Source organism: Neoarius graeffei, chromosome 15 (assembly GCF_027579695.1).
Source record: "Neoarius graeffei isolate fNeoGra1 chromosome 15, fNeoGra1.pri, whole genome shotgun sequence".
NCBI lineage: Eukaryota > Metazoa > Chordata > Actinopteri > Siluriformes > Ariidae > Neoarius > Neoarius graeffei.
This window is the reverse complement of record NC_083583.1, coordinates 48,622,870-48,633,801: the sequence shown is the minus strand read 5'-3', so window position 1 is coordinate 48,633,801 and position 10,932 is coordinate 48,622,870.

Here is a 10,932-nt window from a genome sequence, read left to right as displayed (position 1 = left end):
AAGCCAGTAGGTAGAACAGCACCACACAGAGAGTCCCAAAAAAGGCAAATATGCCTGGTTCTTGTGTGACTTATACATCTAGAGACAGATTGCGAATCTACCTGTTGCTCTTTCACCTTGTAGTGCAAACCACCACACAAGATCAACAGAGAAAGCCCAAATGACTATACTTACCGATACATTACAGTCAAATTCTCTTCACATATCCCAGCTTGGTGGGAGTCAAGCTGGGATCAGAACGCGGGGTCAGCCATGATAGGGTGCCCCTGGAGCAGAGAGGGTTAAAAGCCTTGTTTAAGGGCTCAACAGTGGTAGCTTGGAGGTGCTGGGGCTTGAACCATCCACCTTCTCATCAGCAAACTACAGCTTTACCTGTTGAGCCACCACTGCCCCGAGATACAGCCATTACACAACAATTCTTAAACCGTTTGTCAATAGCTAGCCCACTGGCTAGGAAACGCTTCAGTGCACTTATCCAGTCTTATGTTGTAGTTGTCCAGAACCCTAACTCATCATTATCATCATCATTATCATCATCTTTATAGTCCTTTATTAGTCCATGCAAGCATGGGTTGGACTGTCATCTGATGCTTTTCCTCCATTCCACTTGATCTTGTGCAAGACAACTGGGTATTCTTTTGGATCATAGATCAACAATTCGACACCAGGTCTTCCAAGGGCGGCCACGACCCTCGGAACCATTCACCTCCAGGCACTGGACACGTTTCAATCAGTTGCTTTCATCACATCTCTCTACGTGGCCAAACCAACGTAGTCAACAGCGTTGTACCTCGTTTTGAATAGCGTCAATGCCAACAACACTTCAGTTCATCACAAGATTTCATCTCCTTCCAGGAGGAGCCACACATCCAATGTACCATGGCCATTTCGTTACGATAAAGTCTCTGAACATCGTCAGCTTTTAATGGCCATGTTTCACCATGGTGGTCCGAACACAGATTTGATACAATTTGCCCCTCACTTTCAATGATACAGCTCGGGAAGTCAGACTAACTGACTAGACTAAAGTGGATAACTCTGACTCCTCTTCTAACAATGTTTCTGAACAAAGGCCTAATGGTTTGAGAAGCAGCTTTAGGACCCAAAGGTCACCAATTTGATTCCCTGGACCAGCAGGAATGACTGAAATGCTCTTGAGTGAGGCACCCAACCACCAACTGCTCCCCAGGCTGCTCTGGGTATGCTGTATGTCGCTCTGGATAAGAGCGTCTGTTAAATGCCTGTAATATAATGTAACCATGTTTGAACCCCGGCAAAAAGTCAGCTAGATGTTGGCCAACATTTCAATTATGGACTGTGTTCTCATCTCACATCGTACGTAAAAGATTTTATTCAAATCTGGTTTGAGAATTTCCTTTCTATATATTTGAAATGCAAATGTTATACAGAATGAACAGAACATGCTCAAAATGGAGGGGGGGACCCACATTCGAAATGTGACCCAACAAAATAGTGGCATATATTATGTCGGCGTTTCCTTTCATGCAAGTGTGAGCGAGCGGTCAGATATGAAACTTGCAGGGCAAAGAAAAAGATGTTTACTTGCATAAATGTATAGCGCTGTGCAATGTATTTACAGCATCCTTAGTAACTGCCTGGTCAGGGTCACAGGGATTTCATATAGGCTACTAGTTTTATATGTTGGGAAACAGAACCAACTACAGTTGTTCAAAACTATTGTGGGCAAGGAGAAACAAAATAATAACGTCGACCAGTACTTGACCATTTTTTAAAAAACTCGAGTGATGTAGCTGAGGTTGAGGAACTGTCAGAGCCAAAATGCACATACATGCAAACACTGCTGGCATTTCTACTTCTGGGCTTTCCAGTGATTAAGTGTTTCTTAGGGTAATTATGGTGGGGTTTTATTAATCTCATCTCATTATCTCTAGCTGCTTTATCCTGTTCTACAGGGTCGCAGGCAAGCTGGAGCCTATCCCAGCTGACTACGGGCGAAAGGCGGGGTACACCCTGGACAAGTCGCCAGGTCATCACAGGGCTGTGGGTTTTTATTATTTACTTTAATTTAATAAAAAATAAAACGCACCTTGTGATTCAGGCCCCACCCACTTTAGGTGTAACTGCAAATACATAAGTTATTCCACAAAATCGAGTCGTGTATGAGGTGACAGCCGATGAGGTACGTAGTGTCAAGTTGGCTATAAGCCATGTACGATGAGCTTGAGTGGAATAACTGTTTTATTCTATCCACATTCACTGGATTTTGAGAAACAGAGCATTTTTAGTTTTATTTTTTGCAAATTCGATAAATAAAAACTTTATACAAAGCATCTGACAAAATCATTTCCACTTAGAATGTAAACAAACCAGTGAAATGACCGCAGCGATTTGTGAAAAATGCTATAATAATTCTTGAAAATTTTTTTTTAAGATTTGTTCTTACTATCAAATACTTTTATTCCACATTAGGTTGCGTATTTTGTGGGGTTTTGTTTTCGAGTAGTTTTTATTTCATCTTCGGTTGGTTCAGCAACACGCTCCGCCATTTTGTTTTTCTCTACTCACGGTACAGTATATTAGCTGATATCCTAGTAATAGAATAGCCAATCAGCGTTTGTGATTGCTCATATCCAGTGAATAATCATGGATATTTGGCACAATAAACAAGTACAGATAGTTTCTGTACATCATTAATGCATACCGAGTAAAAAACTGTTCTGCAAAAGTCAATAAGGCTCAGCAATGGTTCAACAAGCATTTGTTTCTCTGGTTCTTGAACCTCCTTGTATATACCAGGCGTCTACGAATAAAAATAGGTACACTGTGGGTACATGTGGCTACGGCTTATAAATAAAATTGTTTTCTGATACCATGTCCATACAGTAAATATAGCATACGGTATATACAGGTACGTGTTATCAATTATACTCGCCTCATCTCTTGCAAGCATTACCAAGCTGTGAACAGCATCAGGGCTTGTAGTATTTTGGTTACCAATTTTGTTTTGTTCAAAATACAGTGCCATGAACTAGATCTATTTTCAAATTAGTAAGAAAGCACTTGTTCATGAATTGTCTAAGAACCATTATTTAGTACAAAACGAGCAAATTTTGTTTCACAAGTTTAGTGTAAAGACTAAAATAAATAATCCCTCGAAAGGGCTCAATTATCCCCCGAAGGAGCTGATTTATTCCCACATGGGACTTTTGTAATTGCAAACCGAGCGGCTCGGTCAGAAGATTCCAACGTTGTCCTCGCTGCCTTCGGGTTTTTGCTGAATGACTGGAATTCTTAGCTTAAATATCTGCCAAAAAGCTAAAAAAAAAAAACCTTACAAAACCTTTCATTTGACCTTTCAGAAGGATCAAACAAAAGCTGTGATAATCAAAAGGTAAATTTTCTTAAAATAAACACCACTTACTTGATATCGAATCAGTAGCCTTGGCGAACCACGAGGTGAATTTCGTTTCTCTTTTTATCTGCCGATTATCTTACAATACTACGAAGTTATAACGAGGTTTCTCTTATTTCGTTTCTGGTTCTGATTGGTTCCGAAGTTTATCAAGAAGTAGAACGGGTAATCGAACTTGATCAGGATCATGCTGATTGGTTACGAAGTTTCGCTATTGTTACACTCATTCTTACATCACGATGACATAGTGGCTCCGCCTCTATGAAGCAGTAGCCGCAAAAAGTTAACAGTCTGGATATGTGGCTGGGCTTGTGAATTTAATCACTCAAAAAAAGTTCAGACAATCTCATCTCATTATCTCTAGCCGCTTTATCCTGTTCTACAAGGTCGCAGGCAAGCTGGAGCCTATCCCAGCTGACTACGGGCGAAAGGCGGGGTACACCCTGGACAAGTCACCAGGTCATCACAGGGCTGACACATAGACACAGACAACCATTCACACTCACATTCACACCTACGGTCAATTTAGAGTCACCAGTTAACCTAACCTGCATGTCTTTGGACTGTGGGGGAAACCGGAGCACCCGGAGGAAACCCACGCGGACACGGGGAGAACATGCAAACTCCGCACAGAAAGGCCCTCGCCGGCCACGGGGCTCGAACCCAGATCTTCTTGCTGTGAGGCGACAGCGCTAACCACTACACCACCGTGCCGCCCGTTCAGGCAAACTACCTGAGCAAATCAGAACTCAGTTTGGTGGATCAGTCCGTAGAGCAAAAACAGTAATACATTCTGTTCCAAACTCCCCAGACATATGAAGTCAGCATAAAGATATTCCTTATCGGAGAACCCTTGTCACTCTATCGATTCCTTCACCTGCCAGGTCTTTCACGGATATGAAAGATTTATTTTGAGTAAATTGAAGACCCGATGAAAAGCAGCATACATTTAGCATATTAAAACACACATGAGTAAGCAGTGTGGTATCGACACCTCTAGCTAACATGCCACGGATTCTGAAGCACTTCCTACATCAGATCTTATGAAGGTCATAGCAGATACAGTTTAACTTGAAATTATGTACATGTACTTAAACATAAAGATACTTCATCCCCATGTTCGATTAGGCCATTAAAGTATAAGGCTACTTTCCCCTGGGATTTTTTTTTTTTGCTTAGCAAATGCAATTTCAGGTTTCTGAAGGTCACATCTTTATGCAAAAAGATAAGACACCTGCTTTAGATTCATCCAGCATTAGACACTGGCAATCTACGGAGGATAAGTGTGCATGAGTTAACTGTCCGGGAGCCAATTTAATTCAGCTTAGAAGCGAAGCTGGGACGGAAAAAGCATAAAGTTGAAAGTTACAAGACATCAGTACTGATCTTAGCTATTCAATAATGAGGTGATATGTATGCACACGGATATTATATGTATATTTATCAGTTTAGTGGATTCGCAAAGCTCACCTCGGACAGAATTTATTGCCTTATTATTTATTTTCATAGCCTTGTCCAGTAGGTTATTATGTATATAACATCCAGGTGCCTATTTTAGTATTTCATTAAAAGGTATAGCCTATTTATACTCAAATTATTCTATAAGAACAAAATTAATTCATTTCAATGCCTCGATGTTGTTCTGTTTTCAGATCTTGGCTGTACTTGAAAATAAAAAAAAAAAACGCTATTGCATCAAGGAATACGATTTTAGTGGCACATCCCATCATAGGGAGATTGCGAGTTTGAATCCCAATGATGCGACTGACGTCCTTGGAACAAGCAGAGCAAAATCGGATGGAGGGCATTGCACTTTCTACCCCGTCAATCACAGAAACGGTTGCCAGATACAGGCAGCAGTGAGCGCATGTATGCAGAAGAGGGCGGATAGCACTTCCCTCCCAGTGTATCATGCTGAGCTGGGATGCAGCAGGAGCTGCCTTCATGTGTCAGCCTTTACCCTCCTCTATTGATAGCTGTTGTATGATGAGAGAGTTAGCTTGTGGGTGGGAATTGACACGTGACCAAATTATCTCGATCCTTCAGCCTGACGACTGAAAGGAGACATTATTTACCATGATCTGTGTACAAAGCACTACATTTAACATGCCATGAATTTTTAGACTGTTCCTTTGCTAATGTACATCAATGTCTGTCGTCGTACAGGAAAAAAACAAAGAGAGCGAGCGAGCAATGCGTGGTTTTAACCTCGAGCACTAAGGGTAGCAGTTATAACAGAGCCAACCATGGACTCCACAGCAGACCGGAAATCAGCAGAAAGGCTATAGGTTCACCCCAAAAGAATGAAATAGCAGCATCTTTACACTTGTGGAGTCAAACACAGGCCATAATGGAGATGCTTTGTAGGACACTTGAAGTGCGATCCACATGCAAGAAAGCCCTCAGGCATTATGTACTTAAAGCAGTTTGTATGAGTCAGATGTGTTCCCACCAGATGGAAAATGCTGGCAGACTGTCACAACAAGCTCATACATGATCCCATTTATGCCACCGGGGCTACACTTATTATTGCTGTTTGAAACCATTTTTCGAACCACAAATCAGCAAACAAAATAGTATACAGGGAGAGTTACAATTCGATATCCAGTAACAGTGCTGAGCTGATATCAGCAGGAAATGCTGAAACAGCCAGCCTGAACTATCACATCATTATAAAGTAGGTCACATGATAATAACACGAGGTTGGGCAAATCAGTAGCCTGGGTACATTTCATGTCCAGACTATTACTCTTTTATTCCTCTTTGCCTGGCAGATGAGTAGGTTCAATGGGCTGCTGATATAGTGCTCACCTACATCATTTTTTTTTTCTATCACCCAACAACCCCAGAGAGGGGGAAAAAAAAAATCTGATTTACTTTAAAAAAACAAAGTTTCATTTGGTATCCACCGTCACCATCTGTTTCATGAGGAACAACTGCTAGTTCATGCACATATCCAGTCAGCTGCACAATGCATAAAATCATGCAGATACAAGTCAAGAGATTCAGCTAAAGTTCACATCAAACATCAGAATGGAGGAAAATGTAATCTCGGTGTCTAATCGTGCCATGGTCAGAGGTGCCAAATAGGCTGGTCTGAGTATTTCAGAAACTGTCCAACTCTTGGGATTTTCATGCACAACAGTCTCGAGTTTAAGGTTTGAGAAATGAAAAATATCCACCGAGCGGCAGTTCTGGGTGCAGAAACGGCTTACTAATGAGAAAGAAGAATGGCCAGGCTGGTTTAATCCGGCAGGAAGGTTAGGGCAACCCAAATAACCACTCTTTACGACCATGCTGAGCAGAAAAGCCTCTCCGAGCACGTCAAAGCTTGACGTGCACGGGCTACAACAGCAGAAGATCGTATCAGACCCCACTCCTGTCAGCCAAGAACAGGAACCTGAGGCTACGGTGTACAAGTGTTCCTATTAAAGTGGCCTCATCTCATCTCATTATCTCTAGCCGCTTTATCCTGTTCTACGGGGTCGCAGGCAAGCTGGAGCCTATCCCAGCTGACTACGGGCGAAAGGCGGGGTACACCCTGGACAAGTCGCCAGGTCATCACAGGGCTGACACATAGACACAGACAACCATTCACACTCACATTCACACCTACGGTCAATTTAGAGCCACCAGTTAACCTAACCTGCATGTCTTTGGACTGTGGGGGAAACCGGAGCACCCGGAGGAAACCCACGTGGACACGGGGAGAACATGCAAACTCCGCACAGAAAGGCCGTCGCCGGCCACGGGGCTCGAACCCGGACCTTCTTGCTGTGAGGCGACAGTGCTAACCACACCACCGCCAGGCACAATCTGACTGATGAAATCATTTTGAAAACACTGATGAAACCAAACAAAATAAAGGTTCGCACCAAAACTGTCATACAACTCTCCTGTCACCTCACAGTTAAATATATCGAGAGGTGTGTTCATAAGGACACTAGACAGACTTGAATAATAGCTCTGATGTGCAATGCAAGGACAGAACATCAGATCTGACAGCTGAAACGTTGCCCAATGACTTGCTGACTTGTCGTCAAAGGCACTACATTAGAAACATCCTGATAAAAGGATAAAGACCATCACTAGACTGACTCGTACCCTCCCTGAGAATTTATGCACTTATTAATGTCCCCTATTTGGTGTTAATTCTCTCCACCGGACATGAAATACTGTTGATTTGTCTTTGTTTGAAAGAGTTTATCTGACAAATTTTTCTATATACGTGTTCAAACTTTTGACTGGTCCTATATCATGCACACTCTCTGGGCACTTTAATAGGAACTCGTTCTTGATTCTCAGGTTCCTGTTCTTGGCTACAGGAATGGAACCCCATGTGGTCTTCTGCTGTTGCATGCTGAGATGCTTTATCTGCTCACCATGGTTGTAAAGAGTTGCTATAAGTTATTATATCCTTCCTGGGAGCTGGAACCAATCTGGCCTGAGTTTCCCAAAAGCATCGCAGCACAAAGATCATCGTTAAATGGTAGAATGAGAATCGCAATGAACACTCACTCTCCTAGTTAAGATGCGCTTAGCGTTAAGAGGCTTTTGGAAAACCCACCCCTGGTCATTTTCCTCTGACCTCTCTTAACAAGGCGTTTGTTTCCACCTACAGAACTGTCGCTCACTCGTACCCCTTTTCCACCAAATCAGTTCCAGGGCTGGTTCGGGGCCAGTGCTGGTGCTGGTTCACAACTCGTTCAACTTGCGAGCCAGCTGAGAACCAGTTTGCTTTTCCATAGCTCGCGGTGCTAAGGGAAGCCATGTCATTACGTCGCTGTATACGTCAGTTATGTCACTACGTTTGCATAAACCTTGGCGCGAATATCGAAGCAAAAACAACACGGAAGAAGCAGCAACAACAATAATAATGGATGACTTCGCGTTTGTACAGCTGCTGCTTCTCGTCGCTTAAAAATGGCGATCTTTCGCGGTCTTGTTATTGTTGTTGGTCTTAACAACTCCGCCCCCCCGCTGACGTAAGCGGTTCTTTCCTCTGGCCCAGCAGAGAGTTGGTGCTAGCCTGGAACCGGTTTTTCTGGCCCCAGAGCCAGTTCTTTGTCAGTGGAAACAGAAAACCCGGTTCCAAACTAAGCACTGGCCCCGAACTAGTCTGGTTAACACCAGACCATATCACAAGTGAAATATGGTCTGGAATCCGCCTATTGAATTTCTCATAGGGGAGGTGTGGTTTACGATTGTCAACGGCCGTTTATTGGACGTTGCGAATGTCTATCATTTGGCGTATACGTAGCCCATGGCCAATCATGGCAGTTGTACCCGGTGACGTAGTTAGAGCGACAAAGAAGACGAAGAGGCGAAAAAAGACTGAAACGCCAAACGCTGTTCTTTTTTTAAAACAAACTTTCGCTCTAAACTATTCAGAGCAGTGTCTAAAGCTTGATCGAACGTTTGGTTCGTATCGCTCGCCGCCATGTTAAATGTGATCCGTAAACAGTCCCAAATAAACTACAAGCTTCCGTTTGTCGAGTAGTACGCGTCACCGTCTTTCCACCCCTCCCCACTCTCTGATTGGCTCCCTAACTCAGGCGAGCCTTTAGACCATAGTTTCCATGCTGTCTTTTCAGATCGGAAGGATTGTGCAAAGCAGCATGGGATTTCCCAGGCTAGCCCCGAACCAGCCCTGGAACTGCTTTGGTGGAAAAGGGGCATCGGTGTTTTTTGTTTTTCGCACGATTCTGTGTAAACTCTAGAGACTGCTGTGTGAGAAAACCCCAGGAGATCAGCGGTTTCTGAAATACCCGTGCCACAGTGAAAGTCACACTTTGAGATCACAATTTTTTCCCATTCTGATGTTCGAAGTGAACATTAACTGAAGCTCTTGATTTGGATCCGCATGATTTTATGCCCTGTGCTGCTGTCAAGGGATCGGCTGATTAGAGAACGGCATGCGACAGCAGGTGGGTGGTGTTCCTAATAAACTGGCCAGTGAGATTTATTCATTTTATTGGCATCGTATACAACCTCAGTCAACAGAAACTAAATGACTACCGCCCCAAAACACTGCAAAGCAGCCAGTGTGAAATGCCCACTCGTGCTTTCAACTCGAACATCGCTCCATTTCCTAATCATGTTTGCCTTACATTTTATCACACAGCACAAAGGACTCACACTTTATCCTGTTTGAGTACTAAGAGAACGGAATTAATCATCACTCAACCGACATGTCCCTCAGGTGAGATCTGAAGATGAATAATAAAGGAGGATTTTTTTTTTCTACATGAAAAAGCAGAAGACCAGGGATTACATGATGAAACCACAAGAATAAAGTGGACACAGATTAAGCTGACGCACTATTTAGAAACGGAAAGGAACCATTTTTGACTCATTTGTTATTGGCTCCTCCAAAAGCTCAGAGAGTTCGCTTCGAAGGCACTGGCTCAGAAAAACCTATTGCGCGATGTCAAACTAGAGCATTGGAGGAGGAAATGAAGTAGGCGTAAACCAATGCAGTCAAGCCCATTACTTATGAACTAGCTCCCTCCCCTGTACAGATTCAGAAGCTGGATTTAAAACAACCTTATGAACGTTTGAAACAGGTGCTAAGTCTTTAAACACCGTGAACTGTGATCATGTCCCATAGCATACTAAAATGGTACACTTAATGGTATGGCAAAATAGTATGCTACCGTAATATCACATATTATACTGACTCGACGTGGAAAAAAAGGTTCAATATTTAATTCGACATTTGTTACTTAATTATAATTATAGTTGTAGATGTAAAGAAATGTGAAATGAAAGAATGAATATATCTAAATATATCAAGCCTACCTCAGAACCAAATTGTGCTCATTGACACTAAAAAGATGAAAATTTCTAAATATACATTATACAGCCAATCAACAGCATCCATGCAGGTTCATGCAATTAGCAGAAATCTGACAAAATAACCACGGCATTTAGTAACCATGTCTGGTGATTGGTCCAACGGTTATTTCATGATATACCGGTACTGAGACATGTCTAAGGGTCAGCATGCCTGCGTTAGTGGACAGCTATGTGACAATTCCCTCTGTATGTACACAGCAAACATCACCATGCGAGGCGCTTCACCAGGATAATTACCTGCTGTTGAAATTCGCCTGGCTTTTTACGATTGGTCAAGCTGTTATTTTAGGATACGTTCGGCCTTTTTAATCTCGAAAAGCATCTCAAATTCCACCTTCAAGTTATCTAATTGAGATTGGAAGCATTTATAGGCATCTCATCATCTATGTACAGTATTTACAAGATTTCTATACGTCTTTATAGGTTGCAGTGCCTCATAGTGGTCACAACCCAATTATCTGGTGACCTCAGAGTACTGTTTGTGTGTGAAAATACTCTGATCAAGGCTTCTTATTTTAACCTATTTAACTGGAGAATAAGTTCCAAGGATACCCTCGGTATATACTGTATTTATTAATGAACATAATTCAGTGAGCCTGCTCAGATATTCGGCTCATTCTTCAAACGTGTATAATAACATTATGATTACTGATCGGATGGATAACCATACGGATTTTTTT